This window comes from Actinia tenebrosa, unplaced genomic scaffold, assembly GCF_029948245.1.
Source record: "Actinia tenebrosa isolate PJP-AT-01 unplaced genomic scaffold, QUT_ActTen_1.0 PGA_scaffold4__44_contigs__length_22323623, whole genome shotgun sequence".
In the NCBI taxonomy this organism is placed as follows: Eukaryota; Metazoa; Cnidaria; class Anthozoa; order Actiniaria; family Actiniidae; genus Actinia; species Actinia tenebrosa.
Window position 1 is genome coordinate 17,323,504 of NW_028292581.1, and position 12,048 is coordinate 17,335,551.

The 12,048-nt window shown below is 36.5% G+C and overlaps 3 pseudogenes across 1 annotated transcript; 2 read left to right on the forward strand and 1 right to left on the reverse strand.

Annotated features, from left to right (window-relative positions):
• The first annotated feature begins 312 nt into the window (after positions 1 to 312).
• Positions 313 to 3,247, forward strand: LOC148907313 (uncharacterized; annotated as a pseudogene).
• A 297-nt stretch (positions 3,248 to 3,544) lies between these two features.
• On the forward strand, positions 3,545 to 5,042 carry LOC148907314 (uncharacterized; annotated as a pseudogene).
• A 1,997-nt stretch (positions 5,043 to 7,039) lies between these two features.
• On the reverse strand, positions 7,040 to 11,807 carry LOC148907315 (uncharacterized; annotated as a pseudogene). Its single transcript, XR_016121040.1, has 4 exons — positions 11,740 to 11,807; positions 8,116 to 9,385; positions 7,947 to 8,032; positions 7,040 to 7,628 (listed from the first exon to the last, which is right to left on the reverse strand). The product of XR_016121040.1 is annotated as an uncharacterized LOC148907315 (transcript).
• Between the last annotated feature and the right edge of the window lie 241 nt (positions 11,808 to 12,048).

The window sequence follows — 12,048 nt, forward strand, 5'->3', positions numbered from 1 at the left end:
ATTCACTTTAATTTTGAAAATTTTAGTGAAACACAAAGGAACTAACCTAGACGTTTGATAAGTAGCCTGCGTAGCCAGGCGTTCTTTGTGGGTTTTGGGGGGACTTGGGGAGGAGAGAAGAGGAGAGAGGGAACGCCTGCCAGCAGCAGGCCTTATGATTTTGAAAAACGCCTCCTAATTAGATATGCATGGTTAACGATAAAGGCGCCAAAACGTGACCAATCACATTTCACAACTAGGAAATCGGAAGTAAAGTTTCATTTCCGTTGTAAACACACGTGCAAGCATGAGAGTTGTCAAAAAATTATTGTTATGGCGTCGAAGACAAAACCAAATGAAAATTGTAGATTTTGTAGCTGTAGTTTTAAAGTGAAATACGGTAATTATTTGTCGTCCGAAAACATCTTCAGACATTCTAAGAGAAGTGATTCTTTTGGTACTGTTCTAGCCGACATTTGTGAGGGAATTGGAGTTAAACTCGTGCAGGATAGCAAGCATTATTCTGATCGATGCTGTAATCCTTGCGCCCGAAAAGTAAGAAATCTGGGACAACTCTATGATTTCATTCGGAAAAATGCTAACCCTTGGAGTTTAACTCCAGAGAAGCCTACCGAAACTCTGACTAAAAGACGGCTAGACACACCAGACAAGACGAGTCCGTCATGGAGAAAGTCGAAGTTAGCCCGGGTAACAAAATCACCTCTTGCGAGAAAGTCCCTAAACATGGATGACAAAATCAATAGGAAAGAAGACGAATTAGATAACTACCTGAATGTCGATGATCTACCAAAAGACGGCCTTCAGATCAAAGTTGTGGCACGGATGGCAAATGGCAATGTTATTGTTCGAATACCTCGAGACGAAGACAGCAAAAACCTAGTAAAGCAAATTGCTTTCACCAATTGGAAAACTGCTGCCAATGCATGTTTTCTTCATAGAGAAATGCGTTCAGAACTGAACGCGGCTTTTAGGAAGTCTAGCAGGGTTTTCGAACAAAGTGTTCATGGAGGAAGTGAGGGTATTCTGTCCATTGTGGTATCAAGCTGTTCTTGGAGTATCTGACTCAAAGACAGATGATCTCAAACAACATGGAAACACTGCCAATGCAGCAGCACTTGCCACTGCAAGCCTTGCAAAAGTAAGAAACGTTACCTTATCGGCGTACCACTACAGAATCTCCACTATTCTATTTCACAGCGGGGCGAAACATGAAGATCTCATACGTCTAAATCGACTGGGTATTTGTATGTCTCCAGATTCAGTTATTCGTATTCAACGTAAAATGGGGGACTTGTTGGAAAATAAGGTCTGCATTTGGAAGAAGGAAATTGAAGATAACAGAGGAGCTATACTATTATGCGAGGAAGTCAAGGAGAAGCAGTCATCAGCTATGGACTTAAAAGTAAAGAGCATTTGCAGCACTACAGCAAATTCACTGAAGATTCTTATATGCTTTGCTTACGAAGATAGTTTGTGGTGAAAAAGAAATTAAAGAGGAACGAGGAAGCTTACACAAAGGAATGCCTGGAAAATGCCATTACAGTTTTTGAGACTACTAGACTACCTCTTTATAAGTAAGCAATTTTTTATTAATTTATTTTCAGTCATGTATGACTTCAGAACACCCTAAAAAGTGAGGGAGGGGGACATTATTAGAGGCTGTTACACAAATGGAAAAGAAGGGGCTATATTTTCCCCTCAAGTCCCTGTCTCCAATACAATTTGCTATAAACACATAGACCACATAACTTTCAAACTTTGAAGAGTGACTTTGAAGCAAAAAAGTTGTCTGCAAATAGTAGAAACAAGCTCAAAATATGATATATTTGAGAATATTACGGTATATGTGTTCCATATATTGTTATTTTAAGTTACATCAACATTTCATTAAGTAAGAAAGTATTTAAAAGAGTTGTTTTTGCTGTTTTCATGCTGCAGGATAGTTGGAGACAACATTGATCATGAAATCTATGCTAGAATCGCTCTATTCACTGGACGCACCAATATTCTATTTTGGATAAAGTGCAAGATCCAAACCTTGATAAAAAGACTAGCCAGAAACCAACCAACAACATCCAGTTTGTTGAGCTCCTTCCAGACCAGCAAGTACAAGCCCATCTTCTAGAGAATTTTGAAGTTCTTGTAAGCCGGGTCATAACTAAGTATCTAAAACACTTTCAGCCACTAAGAAATGTTGTCATTCGCCATGTCCCTCACCAGTTTGAGAAAGAAATGGCAAAAAAAGTCAAATATTGTAAGTAAAAAAGAATCAGGATGATTTATGAAGAAACAAACAAATCAGTATAGTTCCAGAAATTCCAAAATTCCTCTGTGTATGTGTGTGTTGAAGGGGGTTTGATAATTACTGAAACTACACTATAAGCAACAAAAAGAAATGCAATAAAAATTAATTATGGAAAGTGTTTTGATCTAAAATTTTTTTTTCAGTGCACCCTTGGAATGGAATTTCTCAACCCAAATGTCTCAGGAGATATGGCACAGATTCTCAAACATAATCAAGAAAAGTATGTCCCCTGCCTCAACAAAGGTGATGATGGTGAAAGCAAGACTTTACTAGCTACAGTACCACTTCACGGAGATCAGCTCTTTGAAGAAAGGTCTAGGAATGTGATCTGCAGTTATCAGGATGGACTAAGTCCTTCTGAGTGCCTGGAAGGGATTGACACAGAATTTGCAGATTGGCATGCCAAGTACACTCTTTACAAGGTAATTGGTTAAAGGTTTGGATACTATTGGGTTTACTCATTTGCAAATGGTAGGTGGCTGTTGACTCAAACGTTTTTCAACTCAGCACACACACTTCTCCTTTATCATTATATCTTTAATTTTTATTTGCTAACAACTATTAAGATAATCTTTGTATAGCTGTTCTTTCAAGACTTTAAATATTAATGTGTAAATAAACAAACTGTTAAATGTGAGTTCTAATAATCAATAGAAAAAGTATAATTTACTGGGGGAAAAATTAGTCTACATCATTAAATATGTGCAATGATTATATAATTTGCATTCATTTACATGTGCAGTTGGAGTACAAATTGTTTGTGGATCATTCGTCTGCATCAGAAGTGGGCACAACAAGAGCAAGCATCAATCGTACTGGTAAAATGAATGCAGCAAAAGGAGTATCCAAGCATTACGATGAGTACAGTGAATTTCATGCGAGAGAAATTGAAGCACACATATGTGCGTCATTTATGGAGATGACAGACATGAAAAATGCTGATGGTAATATTGAAAAATAACATAACTAAGGAATGAAATGTGCTAACAGGGACAACAGAGCTTGGGCTGAGGGGGTGAGGGGGGGGGGGGGGGGGGGGAAGGAGTCTTAAGCCCCCTAACTTTTACAAGAAGTATGCCAAAACCAGACCATGCTTGCATTATTGTAGTTATTATAGGGGGAGGATTGTAGCTGCCCCCTCCCAACCATATAGACAAAAAACTAATAAGTTGTGTCTAGGTTCATTAAAATGACTCCAGGGTCTGTTAGTATATAACTGGCAGCTGAATATGTTCTCTAATGTTTGTTGCAGCAAGTCCAAATCTCATTTTACCTGATTCATCAGTATCTCGTGATACCAAGGCTAGATGGTTGCTGGATGTTTGTAAAGATTACATAAACAGATTTGTATTCAATAGTGATGAAATAAATAGCCTGGTCGAGCAAACAAGTGAACTGGAAGCAGCTCACAAACAGAATAGATGGGAATGCTGTGAAGAAGGCTGTAGTGCTAATTTTGCATACCATTCAGGACAGGTTAGGTAAATAGGTAGAGTCATTTTGATTTGGTTTTTTTTTTTGTACATTGGCTAGCTGTCTGTGTTGTTTATTTCTATTTGTTCTTCTAGACATGAAACAAGAGTACACAGTTTAACCTTTGACAATGGAAATGATAAAAGGGATGCCATTGGGTACTACTTCTGTAGAGTAAGATGTGGAGAGGTTTTTAAGACTCCAACTACTAGAAATAGGTAGGCAAATTTTAAATTGTGTAAGCAATCAGTATTGCTAAATTCAATTAAAAAGGCATGTGATGCAGCCAATTGTTTTTCAATGTGAAATTCCAACACAATATGCAAACAAAGACATTATGAAATATAAAAATCTTCATAAAAATTTAGACCATTTATAATAATAAAATTTATAAAATTTGATTCTAACAAAAAAAAATACAGTTCAAAAGCATGAAAAGACTTTTGATATGCTAGAATTAGCAAGAAGCTGTATATTTAAGAAATGTTTTAAGATAATTTTTCTTGCTTTTCAGGCATGAAAAAACAACAACATGGACAAAAAATGCCTCCAGATGATATTCCTGAATCTTCTCCAAAGGATCAGAAACAAGACTACTGTTTCAACTACCACAGTGCAAAACTGACCTTTGGACTAATTCTATTTGAATTTAACAATGCTATCAAAGAAGGGGATGGTGAAAGGTTGTTCAATTTATTAGATTAGTTTTGTTGCTTTATAAGAATCATGGTCACTACAAATATGCATATGCTGTCCTACTCTATATTGTGAAATGTATTGCAATACTTCCAGCATCACAAGCCTTAAGTCTAAAGTGCAACCGTTTTTATAACAAGAGTGGTGCAAGGAGGGGGGGGGGGGGGGGGGGACATCCCTTTAGACTTAAAAAAAGAACAGCAGAACAGAGTTCTAAAGACCATGTGGCATGCTTTGGGAGCAAATTTGGATGAAAAAAATGCCGAAAGAACTGCTGGAGCACTTGAATGTGTGGAACTGATATACGAGTCTGTGGACAAGGACTGTGTTAAGGGAAATCAAACCAGAAACAGGGCTTCATCTGGTGAAGAAGAAGCAGTGGATCAAATCCTCAGAGATTTGACCGACAACAAGATTTTCTAAAAAAAAACCTGGCCGTGAATATCCATCCTTTCCCAAATTTGAAAGAAGTCTCTTGCATGGTCTTGATTACAGAGACTTGCATCAATGGATCAAAGAACATGTGAACTTGTGGGGAACTCTTTATCAAAAGCAATACTCTCAGTAGGCCTAGTATGATTTCTTTTGCATCACTAGTATATTAAGTCAATTATAATACTCAAAAGAAAATAGAATGAATATAGCTTTGTTGTATTAGCTATGTCATATTAAACTAGTGTACTCTTTTATAATGTACCTTGTGTTCAAAACAGATTAGGACATATATTAAAATGAAGACATGAAAATATTCAAAGGTTCAAAGCACTTTTAGTGTACTGTCAACTCTGTTCTATCAGATGGTTATCATATGGTTATAATAATACAGAAACTAGAACAAAACATAGTCTGATGTTGTAAAATGGATTACCAATGCATTTTAAATGAACAAAAAAACATTTGAATACAGTTATATGAGCAGACATAATAAAATTACTTGAATTGATATACAATATCACAGTTAACAGAAATTTATCCATAACCAAAATTGCAAGAACATTGTTATATGAAAAAAATTGCAAAATACAGTAATAGTAGGACCTGTTTATTACTTCTATTTTATTTTCATATGGTTTGTTCTTACAATTTGGGGTATATGAAAATGAAGTTGTACCAAGACCCAGAAATAGACAGCACACATATTAAAAAATTAAATCTCTAGAGCTCTTTCTATTTCAGTGTCACTATCCAAGCTGTCACTGTACAGAGTACTGTCATTCAAATCAAATCAGTTGATGGGGGAGACATCTAAACGGCATCCGGTCATTTCGAGACACAGTCGTTTCGAGACGGGTCGTTTCGAGACACTAAGGTACAAGTTCGAGACAGGCATACATCCGTTTCGATACACCTCATACACCGTTCAATATATATCATATATATAGGACTTTACAGGTTCAAAACGATCTTATAAAGATAAGTATTTATTGCTATGTTGAGATACGAGGATACCAGACCAAACGTTACCAAGTTTTCCGTGAATTATTGACTTGCAAAACTCGTCAATCGACAACAAGAATGTTCGACTCGTCAAACTACCAGATCTTAATCAGAAAACTATGATTTTTTCCAAAATCTTCATCAGAAACTCACATCTTCTAAACTTTATGAAGAATTTTTAGATAAGTATGAAAGGGGATTCAAGTTTAGAGAGAAACACGCAAACGACTAGCTCAAAAACTTAAGACGCGGATGAGATATTTTGACTCGACAACAAGAATGTTCGACTAGTCAAAACTACCAGATCTTAGTCAGAACTCTATGATTTTTTCCAAAATCTTTATCAGAAGCACACATTAAAGTTAGAGAATATACTAGTATAACCTTTATTTTTATCAAGGTGAAAGTATATGAATTCGATCCATGTCAAAAAAACTCCAGAGTAGATTCATCGAGCTTTGAGCTCCAAGCAGATCAAAATCTACCTATCACGGCACTTTATTGGCTTTTTTAACTCCTAACCAGCAAATACGCACAACCAACCAAATGCTTCAAAAGTCAATAATTCATATGCTTTTACCTTGACAATAATAATAAAGATTTTCGATGCACTATACACCAACGAAACCACACCAACATACAAAAAATTATGCAACATAGCAATAAATACTTATCTTTATAAGATTGTTTTGAACCTGTAAAGTCCTATATATATGATATATATTGAACGGTGTATGAGGTGTATCGAAACGGATATATGCCTGTCTCGAACTTGTATTTTAGTGTCTGGAAACGACCTGTCTCGAAACAACTGTGTCTCGAAATGACTGGCATTCCATCTAAACACATCCCTTGTGAAGTAAGGTGCAATACAGTTTCCTCAAAATATGGGATATCCAAAAAAATTTCTTGGACCAACTCAAGGACTCTTAGTGCATTTGCCAGAGAAAACACAGCGAACTTACTTGTCAAATCATCTATGCTGAATATTTCTTTACAGTGTTTTACTACGTCATTAATAAGTGCCACTGAAAACCATTCCTTAGTACTTTCACTGAAAATTCCATTTTCCCTTAAGTCTTGTTGTACCTCCACAAGTGCACTCTTTAGATCCTCTTTATCCTCAGGTGTAACAGTATGCCTCTTTCTTTGACTAGCATTACTACCTTCTTCTTTATTCTGTTCAAAGGGTAATGCCTCCACATAACAGTTTTCACCACTGCATTTGCAAGTTTTTGCACAAAAAGCACAGCAGTCGTGTGGAATATCACCTGGCTCTATTGCAGTGTCCAAGGATTTGTATGCTGATACTCGTAAACAAAGTCTTTGACTTCCTTTTCACAATGGCTAACTTGCTGTCCATGATAAATGTCGACAATTACATGCGACAATTTGCCATCCCTTCCAGCTCTACCAGCTTGTTGGTGCTGCTCTAATATTGTCCTTGCTGGACCCCAATTGATTATAAATCTAACGTCTGGAAAATTTACTCCCATACAAAGAGCAGTTGTGGCAACCCCTTTTTCTCTTACTACTTTAACAAGCCATTGTAGACATGCAAGCTGTTTAACCTTTTTCACTTTTTCCACATGGAATCTCAAATTTGGACGGTTTGGGCTGACATAGATCACCAAAGGTTTTTTAAGGCAGAGTACTTTTTCAATTGTTTTTTGGGTGCACTTGTCTGCTGTTCCTGTAATAGCACCTACAGGGGTTCCTGTAAAAGACAAAAGTGGCTTAGTCAAGTGGCTTGAAAAAATTTTACATTTTCAACTGTTCTATTTTTTCCCCCATAGGCTGAAGATTTCATAGTTTGCATTAAATTCATGCTAAGTTTACGGCTGCATGTCTGAAAAAACTACGAGCCTTGCATTGAGTACTATGACCTTATATACGAAGCTTCTGAAATCTGTTTCACTAACATTTCAGGACACCATGTTTATTTAACCAGGTGTAAATAATTTAATTATTGTTTACCAGTGTTCGTATGATATTAGGTCAATTTTTGTCTTAATTTTGTTTTCACTAAACTTACCTGGTTTACAAAATGAACGGAGCATTGATAGCTTTCCAAAGGAATCTCTAAATGCAGAGGCTTTCTTGCCTTTCTTAGTAACAGCCCTGTCACAAAAGCATACACCGAGATTAAAAAAGTTTGCTTTATGAAAAAAATAAATAGCTTTGTTTACTATTAAAGTACATACCTTTCTCCTGTCCATGTCTCAACGGTGTGGGATTCATCGACCACCACAGCTTCAACAGCTTCCTTTAGCTTCGAGTTGGAATCTTTCATGAGATTGAGAAATTTGGGAGCTAGCATTTCCTCGGCGGAACCAAAGATTAGCTCATACTCTAAATGCTTTTCGTTCTCCGAGGTTACATCAGCTAAAGATGTTGCTTTTAGACCAAGCTCTTTTGCCTCCACCACCTGGTCTCCGATTATACTTTTCAGTGGACAGACTACAACCACACAGCAGTGTTTTTTTGTTAGAGATTGCTTCACTCGAAACTAGCAGGTGAAATATTAAACTCTTTCCGAAACCAGTAGGCAAAACAGCCAATACATCTCGATTTGACGCTAGATGTTTAATAGCATCTCTCTGTTCTTCTTTGAGCGAAAATGAAGGCTCTTCAAGCGATAAAGAAGCTAAAGCTTCATTCAAGAAATGTTCAAAGTCATCCATCTTGAATCTACACGATCAAGTAGCATTTGCATATTTTTCACATCCGGCCGTCCATCATTTATTCATCGCACCAATCATAAGGCCTGCTGGCAGGCGTTCCCTCTCTCCTCTTCTCTCCTCCCCAAGTCCCCCGAAAACCCACAAAGAAGGCTATTTGATAAGCAATCTACAGTATTCATGTCCGTGTTGTATCAGATATACAATCACTCGGCTACGCCTCGAGTTTGTATATCGGATACAACACGGCCACTCATACTGTATATATTACTTATAAATTCTCGAACGCTATATAAACTTGCATGTCGAATTTAAAACATGAATTATGTAGAATATAAAACTTGAATGCTGAAGTTCTTGGGTACATGTGATATATGCAGTAGCAGACTAGTGGGGTTATAACTAGGTGGCTTATAACTGGAACTTGGGTACATGTGATATATGCAGTAGCAGACTAGTGGGGTTATAACTAGGTGGCTTATAACTGGAACTTGGGTACATGTGATATATGCAGTAGCAGACTAGTGGGGTTATAACCAGGTGGCTTATAACTGGAACTTGGGTACATGTGATATATGCAGTAGCAGACTAGTGGGGTTATAACCAGGTGGCTTATAACTGGAACTTGGGTACATGTGATATATGCATTAGCAGACTAGTGGGGTTATAACCAGGGGACCGAGTCAAGGAAGTCTGAAACAACCTGATGGGTTTGAGTTATTGAGATTGATGGGACTGTCTGTTACTTCATTACCTTCTTCATTCTCACAAGAGGTACCAGTAGTACTATCAGCTAAAATAAGGTTCAGAGTTTTGTTATTGTAATACACTCAACAAAATTACTCCATTCTGATTGAACAAGAAGAGTACAATTAAATCCCAAATTGTTCAGTAATAAAGCACTTATAGTATGCAACAACAGAAAAAAAAACTATAATAAAAGAGCTAATAATAGCAGATTTTGCATCTCCTTACACTTGTTTTCATGCTTACATCACTTCTTACATGCTTTATTACTGAATGGAGCACAGAAAGAGCTGTTTTACTTGTTAAATATTGTTCAAGTGGTATCTATTCTATATACAACCATATGAAAAACAAAGAAAACCAAGTAAATTGGGAATTAATGACTTTCAACTTTCAGAATTTTCTGAACATCTCTTTCTCGGGCCCGTAACTAGGGGGGGTGCAGGGGGTGCATTTGCACCCCCCCCCCCCCCCCCCCCCACGCGAGCTTAAGGTCTGCTTTTTAAGCAAGTGTGATTTTGGCTGGTATGATATTTTCACGTAAAACTAAGTAAAAAAAAATCAATTTCACTTTAATAATTTATCTATACCTATGTGTCCTATGGGACTTTTAAAAAATAAAGTATATAGTTGGTCCACTTTTTGTAAATTAGCACCCCCCCAACAAAAATCCTAGCTACGGGCCTGCTTTCTTGTCGTAATATATATATACGACATTCAACTTTCAGAATTTTCTGAACATCTCTTTCTTGTAATATACACATACTATATTCAACTTTCAGAATTTTCTGAACATCTCTTTCTTGTCGTACCGTCGATTGCATCTACCCGTTAAGGCAAGTGAACAAAACATGTTTTCGCGTGACGTCAAACATCTATGTTTGGCATATCAAAGTTCAAAGTTTACTTGTCTGTTTGTCCGTGTTGATCTCCAAATTTGGTATTCGACACACGCTGGGTACATTTTGCAATTCACCGCATCATATTTCGAACTCGACCTAGTACATTTACAACTCGACTTTTATATTACCCTCGTTTACCCTCGAATACCAAACTTGGAGATCAGTCATATATAGGGTACTGGTTCAGGTAGTTTAGTCCACAGCTTGGAATTGAAAATTGCGGCATCCGACTTGAGATTTGATGGGGCGAGTAAACATCACATAACGAGAAACAAGACGCAAGACGCCTATGGAGCGCCATCCGTAAAAAAATTCCGGTTTCAAAAGCTTTCTAAATGTGCTTTCCGAATTTGCTTTCCGAAATAGTTTTGGGTATTTCGAGTTCGGAATTATTTCGAGTCCAGAATTATTTCGAGCTCGGAAGAGTTATCAAACTCATTAATAATTCATGAGGAAAACACAATAGAAATCACGACCGTGAAGAGTTCTGTAAATCAGATACAGAATCGTGTTCATTTGCATAAACTTTATCTTGGATTTTCTTGGGCAGATTCACTTTAATTTTGAAAATTTTAGTGAGACACAAAGGAACTAACCTAGACGTTTGATAAGCAATCTACAGTATTCGTGTCCGTGTTGTATCATACAAACTCTCGGCTACGCCTCGAGTTTGTATATCAGATACAACACGGCCACTCATACTGTATATATTACTTATAAATTCTCGAACGCTATATAAACTTGCATGTCGAATTTAAAACATGAAGGTAGAATATAAAACTTGCATGTCGAATTTAAAACATGAATGTAGAATATAAAACTTGAATGTTGAATTTAAAACATGAATGTAGAATATAAAACATGAATGTTGAATTTAAATCATGAATGTAGAATATAAAACTTGAATGTTGAATTTAAAACATGAATGTAGAATATAAAACTTGAATGTTGAATTTAAAACATGAATGTAGAATATAAAACTTGAATGTTGAATTTAAATCATGAATGTAGAATATAAAACTTGAATGTTGAATTTAAAACATGAATGTAGAATATAAAACTTGAATGTTGAATTTAAAAAATGAATGTAGAATATATAAAACTTGAATGTTGAATTTAAATCATGAATGTAGAATATGAAACTTGAATGCGGAAGTTCAAAACTTGAGCGTAAAATTCGAAACTTGAATGTCGAGTGTATAATTTGTATGTTGAATTTGAAACTTGAATGTCAAATTCAAGGCACGAATTTTGGCGGGGATCGTACGCCATAGATGCCAAACATAGATGTTTGACGCCACGCGAAAACATGTTTTGTTCACTTGCCTTAACGGGTAGATGCAATCGACGGTAATATACTTACAGACGTTTTCAAGTCAAACACCGGACAAAACGTTTCAAATAAAATAAGCTTATACGCATAAGGCTTATAATTTTGTTTAAGGGCTGATCTAAGCCATAGTAGTATTTTTTTAAATCGAAAAAACTCCATATTTACCTGTGTTGTTTCTAGAAGCCATATTTTACCTTCTTTCGCTTTGGATGAAATGACTACTTCCGCATCTGCTCCCGTGAATCAATCCGCTGACCCTAATATTGCGCAGCCTGCACCAAGATTCTCAATCTCGTACCCAGAGCCCTTATTTCTTACTGCGCATGCTCGACGAAATAATAAAATAATGAAATAATTTCGTCGAGCATGCGCAGTAAGAAATAAGGGCTCTGGGTACGAGATTGCAAGATTCTATATATAGAGGGGAAACGAAAATTAGCCTAGTATGGAGACGTCTTTGTCAATTATTACTAG